General features: G+C 41.1%; 1 pseudogene; it reads left to right on the top strand.

Moving 5' to 3' along the window:
• The first annotated feature begins 870 nt into the window (after nt 1–870).
• LOC150003360 (hepatitis A virus cellular receptor 1 homolog) lies at nt 871–1,728 on the top strand (annotated as a pseudogene).
• The last annotated feature ends 6,586 nt before the right edge of the window (nt 1,729–8,314 follow it).

Below are 8,314 nucleotides of genomic sequence, written 5' to 3'. Positions count from 1 at the left end.
TTACTTTTCTTAGCTACAGAGAATGGCCCATTGAGTCAAATCCAGAAAAGGCAAGAGATCCAGCCAAGGTCACACAGAAAGATGGGAAGAGCTGGACCTTCTTGGTTCCAAATCACAGTCCAAAGTCATCACATAAGATGTATCAGCCTTGAAGTGTGAATTCTACAAGGGAACTTTGGCAGGTCCATTCTAGGAAGACCCATAACCTTGGGGATGTTTATTTGAAACAATCCTCACTACCCTGAGCTCAGCACCCAGCTGAACTGCCCAGCTGTGCCCTCCCAATCCTGAGGTATTGTATCACCGTGGTATGGTTTGGCCAGATCCACCAACATCTGGTCTTTTATTGACTCCATATTTTTCTTTGGACTTTTTCTTTATGTAAATAATTATCTTAAAATATATTTACATTAAGTCCTTACTTAACATTGCTGATAGCTTCTGTGACTTTAAGTGAAATAGTATATAACAAAACCAGTTTTACCACAAGCTAATTGATAGAAACAAGAGTTGTTACTATGGCATCTCATCAATGTTATAACAAAACAGCATTGAACAAAATGACATTATTCGAAGATGTGTTATATTTAAATAGATATATTTTTAACATTTAGAAATCATGTCACAACTATAAATAAAAAAGCAATATTTCTCCTTTGTTATGACTAGAAAGTATCTATAAGAGTAAATATGCTAAAAAATAAGTGAGGTCATTAAATTCTTGCTAGATGCCCTTGCTTACTTGAAACATTTGAACCTGAGACATGATTCTTTGTTTAAAAAAAAAGTTACCTATACAACCTTTGTGGGAAGGATCAGTGACGGCGACCAGAGGAGATGGAGCCTCCTAACTCACCGACTGATACCATCATGCATCCTTGGGTAGCCTTCACAGGCCTCACGCTACTTTGGACAGATGCTGTAGTTTCTCAGGCCCGTGTTAAGGGAGTGGTGGGTCAGTCTGTCATGCTGCCCTGCACCTATTCAACAGCTCGTGAAACCACAACCGTGTGCTGGGGCCGAGGGGCATGTCCTTCATTTCAGTGCTCAGATCAGCTCATCTTGATAAATGGACATTGAGTCAGCTTTCAGAAGACAAGCGTTATAACCTAAACAGAATGATTTCAAAACGGAATGTGTCTTTAACCATAGAGAATGCATCCCAGTCTGATAGCGGCACGTATTGTTGCCATGTTGAGCACACAGGGTGGTTTAATGATTTGAAAATCAACATTATTGGATGTAAAGCCAGTTCCACCTAAGGACACCAGTGCCCCAACAACACCTAGAGTCTTCGCTTCTGTTCCTACAATGTCAGCACCCACGCAGAACCTCAAGACAGCCCTCCTCTGTCAGGGAAGCAAAGAAACTGGTGAGATAGAGGACTAGAGACAGATGCGAAGAGGCAGCACGTGAAGAAGAGATGGTGATTACAACATTGTTGGAGCTGTGACATTCCTTCTCCTGGCTGACTAGAACCAGGACTGGAACTCGGAGTTCAGGGGAGATCAGTGCCTAATTCTGCCTGGGACAGCCTCTCATTGGTTATGCACAGGCCCAGCACAAAGCTCTTGTTTCCTGCTGCTTCGTTAATCCTTGCTTTCATGTTGGTTTCTAGCTCCTCCTCAGGTCACCAAGGTTGGAACATCACCTAGGGTCTCTACCTCTGTTCCTACAACTCCAGCATCCACGCAGAAACTCAAGACAGGCAAACTGCTGTGTTCCTGAGGCCAGAGGCCTCTTCATGAGAGGATGTAGATTACCCAAGGCATTGTGGTCAGACAGAAGTCAAACTGAGGGTAAGGTTTTTTAGATGGCTTCCAAAAGAGACCTTTATCGTGTCTGTGAACCCCCATCCCACATTATGTGCACCTTTTGTATAAATATTTTCAGAATGAGGAAACGCCTTAGTTTTTCAGTCAGTTCTCAGCAGGCTACATTATTAGCCAAAGCGCTCCGGACCAATGACCTTTGGCATAGAATGAAAATGGTGTAGATTTGGCCTTGTTGAACAGAAGTTTATGAGGAAAATACAGGGTTATACAAAAGAAGAAGGATCAAGTAAATGAGATTCAGTCCTCACAAGCATCTGTGGGTTGAGATCCTTTAGTCCACTCTGAAGTTGGATCCTACCCTTGAGGATAAGATTTTAGTGAAGTGAATGTTTATTTTGTCTCTTATGTCAGGAAGTTCTGTGGAAGTGTTACATTACTTAATTTCTTAGGACAACCCCATGTACTATAGGTGTGATTAAATCCTACTTTTTAATTGTGGGTACTGTCAAATGAATACATAACCAGGTTTAATGATTGTCCATTCAATCTTTTGGAATATACGTTGTGTAAATGTATATAGTTCCACACCTACCCTTTGCCCTACCTTTGATTTTTGAAGTATATCTCTTATCATATTATAGCATAGCTTATTGAAAAATGAAAATGACCTTATTGCAATATGAAAATATTAGCATCCCAGTAACTCTTCATCCACAGGTTTTAGGAATTTCATGAAATCCAAATATCTGCGAAGTTTACATGTTTTCCTTTTTGAGGGGGACATACTAACAGCCTTATCATTTGATGAAAAAAGTAGGGGGTGATACTTCAGGATTTCCTAGTTTATGCTCTCCTTCTTAATAAATCTCCATCCACTTAAAAAAAAAAAAGATTAACAAGTGTCGGAGAGGTATTAAAGACATATCAGCATCCTTGTCAAGTTATCAGCAGGACTAATGAAGAACTGGAGGTGGACTAACACTCCCCCTGTGTGATTTAGGGCTTTTCAGAGCTCTGAGTCCTGCACAGGCGCCCTTGGGTACATCCATCGTACACCATCCTCACTTGAAGAAATATTGACACAATGGAAAGAGAACTGGAGGAAAAAATTTATTAGTGCTGCTAAGTCACTGCGCTATATAAGTCAGAAGCTGGTGTGTAACAACCACCCCAAAGCTCAGTGGCTTAAACCAACATTTATTACTGTAGCTCATGCAACTTTGGATCAGCCAGAACTCTGTTGATCTTGGCTGGGCTCCACCATGTGACTGTGGGTTGGGCGGGACTTGGCTGAAGCCTGGGCTTGGCCAGGGCACATGGACTGCGGCAGCTCTGGTCCCCATTTCTCACTTCCCTCCTGTCAAGCTCAGACACATTCTTCTCATGGTAACAGAGTAACTCAGGACAGCAGATGGAAACATGAAAAGGCTTCATAATGTGTAGGCATGCTGTCATTTCTGCCTCATTTTATTGGCCAAAACAAATCACATGGCTAAGTGCAGTCACCTCTTTTGTGGGCGAAGATTACAAAGAGTATAGATACCGGAAGAGGTGAAGAATTGAGACCAATCATCTAATCTCCCACAGTAATGCAATCTCTTGCATTTTACATAATTCCCCATTTGCAAACTAATGACTTGGGACTACATCAGAGCTTTCCAGCCCTTTCGCCTTGAGGGACTCTATTTCTCTTCTACAAGTTCCAAATTCTGAAAGGTTTTTATGTCTTAGGTAAAGACATAAAAGGTACAATAATACCTAGGTACATAATAAGGTAAAGACATTATTAAGGTACAATTTCTTTTAGGAAATAGTACTGCCTTCTGGGACTTCAATTTAGAAAGCACCAGATTAGATATCCTTTAGGTATCTAACATTCCATATTTCCAATATTCTAGAAATCTATTAAGCAGTTATTCCAACATTAGATGCTTTTAAAATACCTGTATTCAGGGACTTATGGCCAAGATGGAGGTGTAGACAGACAAGCTGCATCTCCCTCCACAACTAAGAAGAAATACAACTACCTCAAAACTAGAAAAAATACAACTACCTCAAAACTAGAAACAACCAGAAGTTCCAGAAAATAAAACTGTATGGAAGTCCAGCAAACAAAGATATAAAGAAGAAATACTCATCCAGAGAGGTAGGAGGGGCGGAGTCAGGGCGGAGAGGATGCGGTGTGGTGGCAGCAGCGGCAGGCCAGTGGAAAGCGCAGTCACACATTTTAAAGTTAGGAGGGACACCTGGGGAGCATTCCCAGCTCTTCACTGGCCCTGGCAGCTTGTAGTCCCAGCACCAGGGAAGGTCAGGCCTCATTGCTTCTGACTGCGCAGACCAGTAGGGGTTGGGGTGGAGGCAGAAACTGCTGGTCTCTCAGCAGAGTCTGCTTGTTTAAAGGGCCCTCATGGTCCTAGAGCATCTTCAGACACAGTCACTCTGGGAACGACGGCCAGGGAAGCAGCTGGAAGGGTGCCAGTTCAGTGCAAAAGTGGGAGAGGTGCCTGGAAAAGGGGCGAGTGCTGGGCAGGCGGCATTGTTCCCTCTCGGACCCCTTCCACACATACAGTACCACAACATGGTGAAATAGGTCGCCCTGTACTGACGAATCCTTAAGGCTCCACTCCTTACAGCATAACAGGAGCAACAGCTCTACCTGGGACGTGGAGGCAAACAAACACGGGAGCCTGTCAAGATGAGGAGACAGAGAAGTATGGCCCAAAAGGGGAAATGGATCAAGGTTCCAGTGGGAGAACTAAGCGACGAGGAGATAGCCAACCTAACAGATGAGAAGATAAACAACCTAACAGATACAGAATTCAAAACACTGGTGATGAAGATGCTCACGGACTTGACAGATATGCTTGAGTATGGCAAACGCATAAGAGAAGAAGTGAAGGCTATGCTAAGTGAAACGAAGGAAAACCCACAGAAAACCAGTGGTGAAGGGAAGAAAACCGGGGTTCAAATCAATGATTTGGAACATAAGGAAGAAAAAAACAGTCAACCAGTGCAGAATGAGGAAGCAAGAATTGAAAAAAAATGATGAAAAGTTCCCAAATTTTGTGAAGGAGATGGACATACAGGTCTGGAAACACGGAGGGTCCCAGGTGAGCTAGACCCAGAGGGGACCACATGAGGATGCATCATAATTGAGACACCAAAAGTGAAAGATAAAGAGAGAGTTCTGGGGGCAGCAAGAGAGATGTGGAGAGTTGCCTACATGGGGGTGCCTATAGGACTATCAGCTGATTTCTCAGAGGACACTTTGCAGGCAGGAAGGGACTGGCAAGCAGTATTCACTGTGATGAAAGGCAACCTGCAACTAGGATTACTATCCAGCAAGGCTATCATTTGGAATGGAAGGGACGATGAAGTGCTTCCCAAACAAGGTAAAGCTAAAGGAGCTCATCATCACCAACCCATTATTATATGAAATGTCAAAGGAACTTACTTAAGAAAAAGAAGATCAAAACTATGAACACTAAAATGACAACAAACTCACAACTATCAACAACTGAATCTAAAAATTAAAAACAAAATCCAACTAAGCAAACAAGAATAGGAACAGAATTATAGGGATGGGGATCATTTGGAGGGTTATCAGCTGGGAGGCGGGAGGGGAAGAAATGTGGATATGGTGCAGGGATTAAGAAGCATAATCGATTGGTACAAAATAGGCAGGGGGAAGTTAAGAATAATATAGGAAAAGGTGAAGCCAAAGAACTTATATGCACGACCCATGGACATGAAATAAGGGGGGGTGGGATTGCTGGAGGAAGGGAGGTACTGGGCAGAGGGGAGCAAAGGGAAAAAAATTGGGACTACTGTAACAATATAATCAATAAAGTATACTTTTAAAAAGTTTCTATAAAAATAAAAAATAAGGGGGCTGGGTGAAAAAAAATTAAAAAAATAAAAAATAAAAAATAAAATACCTGTATTCAGGATTCTAGTATTTTTTGTTGTATACTTTTAGAACTCAACAACTAGTCGATGTAACTACATTTCCAAAAAAAAATCTGTGTTTATAGTTCTATGATTCTCTGAATTTGTTTCCAATATTCAAAGACTGTATGTGCTAGCACATCTTGCAATACTAACAAAGGACTTTTCACTTTAGTTTTTAAACCCTTTGTCCTATTTCCTCATGCAGGATAAAGTCTGTTTTAGTGAAAGTTCTATGTGCACTTGAAAAAATGTGCATTGTACTCTTGCTAGGTAGAGTATTCTAAATATGTCAATAAGATAGTTGTTTGATGTTGTTGTTCAGTTTTATAGCCTTGCTGATTTTATGTCTACTAATTCTATTGATTACTGAGAGGGCATTAAAGACTTCAGCAATAATTGTGGATTTTTCTATTTCACCTTTCAGTTCTTTCAGTTTGCTTCCTATATTTTAAAGTTCTTTTGTTAAGGTGTACACACCAAGCTGTATTGACTCCGTCTTTCCCTTGGACCCTTCAGCTGCGAAGAGAGGGGGGGTCTGCTGCATGGGCAACAGCAGACCCTCCATATCACCCTGCCCAGGCTCTGTAGCTTCAGCGTCATTGCAAGATGTCGATTCAACATGGGAGGAGACAGATACCATGTCACTCCCGAGTCGGACTGCACAGCCATTCTCGGCGGTGCAGATAGACTCTTAAGAAGCTACACCATCGTCTCTCGAGACGGACGGCTGCCGACGACTACGACGACACACCTTAGGACCATTTTGGTTTTGTCTTCTTAGTGAATAGACCTACTTATTATTTAATGTTTCTCTTTATCCATAGCAAATTTCTTGGCCCTGAAATTCATCTTGGTATTAATATAGTCACTGATAAATGTGGCTTCCTTATGATTAGTAGTTGTGTGGTACATCATTTTTCATCCTTTCAATTTTTGAAAAAGATTTTATTTATTTTTTAGAGAGAGGGGAAGGGAGGGAGAGAGGGGAAGGGAGGGAGAAAGAGAGGGAAAGAAACTTTGATCAGCTGCCTTTCGCAAGCCCCCAGGCTAGGACCTGGCCTGCAGCCCAGGCATGTGCCCTGACCGGGAATCAAACTGGCAACCTTTAAGTTTGCAGGATGACATTCAACCCACTGAGCCACACCAGTCAGGGATCATCCTTTCAATTTTAACCTGCCTATCTCATTATATTTAAAATGAGTTTTCTGTTGACAGCATACAGTTATTTTTTTTAATTCTCTTTGGCTATTTCTGACTTTTGATCAGTATGTTTAGACCATTTACATGTAATATACATATTGATATGTTTGGATTTAAGTCTACAATTTTATTCTTTGTTTTATTTTTCTTCCCTCTATTTTTTTATTACACTGTTCTTCCTTTCCTGACTTTTTAAAAAATTTATTTGGACATGTTTCAGTGACCCATTTTAATTTATCTAGTGTGTTTTTTACTATATCTTTCTGTATAGTTATGTTTAGAAGCTGCTCTATTGATTACAGTATACATATGTGAGTCCTGAGTCAGCATGAAATCAGGAGAGAGCAGCGAGCTTGAAGCAAAGTCATTGATTTATTAGGGGACTCTCCAGCAAGAGGGAGAATTAGTCTGATCAGGACCAATTACCATCAAGCTGAGAGAGGGGGAACTAGCCAGATCAAGACCAATTCCCACACAAAAGGGGTTCAGATACTGATTTTTAAAGCAACAAACCGCACTGGGGGAAGTAAATGTTGGTTACTTTCTATATTTCAGTGAGTTGTTGTTCCCTTATTGGCTAGGGGCTTTCTCTTTGGGCACTGTAATCCCTCTCCACTTGCAGGCCTTGGGATGAATACATAGTCTCAAGGTTTTTCTTTCCCAGCTAGTGGAGATGACAACCACAGACTTTCAAGGGCTACCCCGTTCCTGCACTATCATAGTTCACTTGTGTTGTTCAGAATGCCTGCTGACCAGGCTCAGGATTATTGGGTTAGCAGGTGAGAAACGTCTTCCTTTGCATCAATCATGAGGGTCCTGCCTTTCTTTTGGGTTGTTAATTCTGTTCTTTTCTGTCCCTTCCTGTTTTTCTCTTCTGGGTTGTTGATTCTGTTACCTATCAACATACCTAACTTGTTAGAGTCCATTTAGAACCAACATTTTGCCACTGCAAGTGGAATTCAGTAACCTTACCATCGTACATGTATGTCCACCCTCCTCCTTTAAGTTACAGTTGTCTTATATATTAAATTTACATACATTAAAATTTTCAGCAGATGGTGTTCAAAGTTTCACTTTTAGTTGTCAAAATATTTTAAAGTACCCAAAAGAAAAGAAGGGTCCTTTATTTTTACGAAGATATTTACCATTTTATGATCCTTTATCACGATTGATGTTGCTCTTCTTTTATCCCTGATCTTCCAAGTTCCCTACCATTCCCTTCTGTTTGAAGAACTTCCTTTAGCAATTCTCTTAAAGCACGTTTACTGGCTATGAATTCTCTTAGTGTTCTTTCACCAAAAAATATCTTTATTTCCTGAATGTCATTTCTGCTAGGTATAGAATTCTGACTTGAAAGTCCTTTTCCCCCCCAGCACCTTAAATATGTT

This window comes from Furipterus horrens, unplaced genomic scaffold (genome assembly GCF_987537825.1).
Source record: "Furipterus horrens unplaced genomic scaffold, mFurHor1.1.pri manual_scaffold_8, whole genome shotgun sequence".
Lineage (NCBI taxonomy): Eukaryota > Metazoa > Chordata > Mammalia > Chiroptera > Furipteridae > Furipterus > Furipterus horrens.
The sequence above is the reverse complement of the archived record's forward strand: the minus strand, read 5'-3'. Positions and strand labels throughout refer to the sequence as shown.